Raw genomic sequence first — 2,833 nt, 5'->3', positions numbered from 1 at the left:
AGAAAACAATATCCAAGGGAACCTATCGACCATGATAGATCAACCTATACCTTTTTTGTAAATAATCTATCCCAACCCGTAAAAGGGGTAAACGTATACTGGGTAGATGATGCTTCACAGCCTTTAACGAGTTCAAAGTGACAAGAGATCAATGATCGTTTCATTTTTAAAAGGGTCGGAAAAGAGCTTGAATGTGGACCCCCCATTTTATTTCTTTTACGAGTCAAAAGGGAAAAATTCTCGGCAATCTTTTCATTTTTTATGAGTCAGAAAAGAGCTTAAAGGTGACTCATCCTGGAGGAACGAGTGGTATAAAGGGTAGCAACTAGTTCTAGCAATGGTGGAATTGCTCAAAAGATGTAATGGTCAAGAGGATGGCTAATAAAACCACTCATCGTTGCAGTCCCTCGGGAAAGGAAAAACAACCAAGTGAAAGCATATGATCAGCCAAAGATATGGTGATGATGGAATGAAACAACCAAGGCTCATCTAGCAAAAATTAGCTGATAAAAACGACAATCACAGGATGTAAATCGGGTGTGGGTTCATTTTTACACAAGCTTGAACCATGGAGAACTCTGCTTGGATTCAGTTTCATGTTTACAGTTTACACAAGCTTGAAACAAAAAACTATGCTTTCTATAAGTTTGCATGCCCCCAACATAATGACTCAAACTGAGGTACATGCCCCCCAAGCTTCATTTCATTCAACTAAGTGGATGGAATGGAGGTTCACTTTTGAGATCTTGGAAAGACTCAACTAGGATTTTACAAGATCTTAATCAAAGACTCGATTTGGAAAAGGGAGTTGTTTCATTTTTTAATGAGGTTGACACAGTAAAAGAACTATCCTCATGACCCTTGTTTCAGTTTTTAACGAGCTTGACACAAGACAAAGAACTATGCTCCGAACCCTTGTTTCATTTTTTAACGAGCTTGACAAAAGACAAGGAACTATGCTCCAAACCCTTTGATTCATTTTTTCACAAGGTTGACACAAGATAAGGAATTCTCCTCATACTCCTTGTTTTATTTTTTAATGAGGTTGACACAAGAAAAGAACTATCCTCATCGAAACTGTTCATGGACCATATGAGAACATGGCTCCCAAGAGGTCTTCACTAGACGGAAGGACCATGCTCTGGGAGAAATACATGTCAGTGGGTACCAATGACAGATCGTGTTCCAATGCCCACAGTACATGATGTACGATACCATCTGTGTGATCATCAATAGATGCGGAGACGGAACGGGTAGCCACATAATTGACCTGTGGCAGGGAAGGTACTACTTGCAAACAAGAGCCGATAAGGGATGATGGTTGCAAAGGAGGTACCTGGTGACCAATGAATGACAATTGGTCAATAGTCACAATTCTTAATTCATGCAAAAAACAAACCACATGGAAAAGTGAAGAAACAAGAGCTCCCATGACATAAATATAGTCACATCCAAGGATAATATTGAAATCTAATGAACCTTGGACGACCATCATGTCTATATAGACAATCTTACCTCCCAAAGTAATAGGGAACTTTGGAATGATCCCTAAGGGTTGACTAGTTCCTTCGTCAAAAGCCAACAGATTCTAGGTGACAGGCACAAGCTGTGGGGATGCCAAAGCTTGCCAAGTAGTGGAAGACATGAGGCTAAGAAATGCACCTTCATCTAATAGAGTGCTAAGTACTACCATATTATAGGCGTGTACTATGATCTAGAAAGGCACATAAGATGGGAGGTGGAAAACAGTCAAGTGACTTCAATCTAAGGAAACGACAGAACTACTTGGTGGGGGTATCGTATGATTGCCCCCATGCTCTGCAAGAATAGAAGAAGGACTCTCCTGAGCAGTTGGGATAGGAGGGTCACTCTTTGATTCATGAGAATCTGAAGAGATGAGAAGAACATGAGCAATATGATCATTATGCACTTCTAGAAGAGAGTGAGCAACTGGTGGTGAAACCAAGTCGACACTCTCTTTGACCAATGGTTGGTCAGGAACAGACACCAGAGAGTCAGGCTCAGGAAGAGCAGGGTGGGTAAGAGATGAATCTAAGTCAATCTGTTTATCAACCAGGGGAGGGTCAGAAGGAAACCTCTAATAACCAACAGGGAGTTGTGGGTGAGAAGCCGTAAGTTTTTCCAAAACTTTGGAGGTTGTATCCATAAGAGGACAAAGGTGAAGAAGATGGTCTCCTTCACATAACCTATAGGGAAATCTAGTCTTCCCTTTCTTCTTACCATCGCTAGCCAAGAGCGTAGCATTGACATGATCTCCAGAGGTTGATGAGGATGGTCGATCCAAATTTTGAGACCATACCTCTAAGACTCTGGGAATGCCAGGACAGTCTCGGAGGAGATGGTCACCCTTACACAACCTGCAATGGAATTTGACCTTCTGTGGAAGAGCAGAAGGGATGCCGATAGGAGGTGCATTTGGAGTAACATTCTGACATTCGGCCTCTTGTTTAGACAACTTCTTCTTCATCATCTTCTTCTTCTTCTTCTTAGCCTCCTGGTTACTATATTTGAAACTTTCACCAGGCGAAGTAGAAGAGGAAGGTGAAGAAACAGGGGAAGAAGGCGAGGGGTCAACCTTAGAATCATCATGGTGTGATTCGAATGAAGGAGATGGCAGGGCCAGAGTTGAGACACTTAGGATCACTGAGGTCGAAAATAACCAGACAGGTAAACCAATGGTTAACCCAGGGAGGGACAATGTTGCCATATAAGGAGCACCAGCATTTCCAAAGGAAGGAAAAGGACCAGGGTTCCCTTCTAAGGGGAACCCTTGACTGGTAGATTTTGGAAATGTTGCCATTGGAATCGACTC

The sequence above is a fragment of the Pinus tabuliformis genome, chromosome 9 (assembly GCF_031772625.1).
Source record: "Pinus tabuliformis cultivar Carrire ecotype Pingquan chromosome 9, CPIR1, whole genome shotgun sequence".
Taxonomy (NCBI): domain Eukaryota; kingdom Viridiplantae; phylum Streptophyta; class Pinopsida; order Pinales; family Pinaceae; genus Pinus; species Pinus tabuliformis.
Note: the sequence above shows the minus strand (reverse complement) of the source record.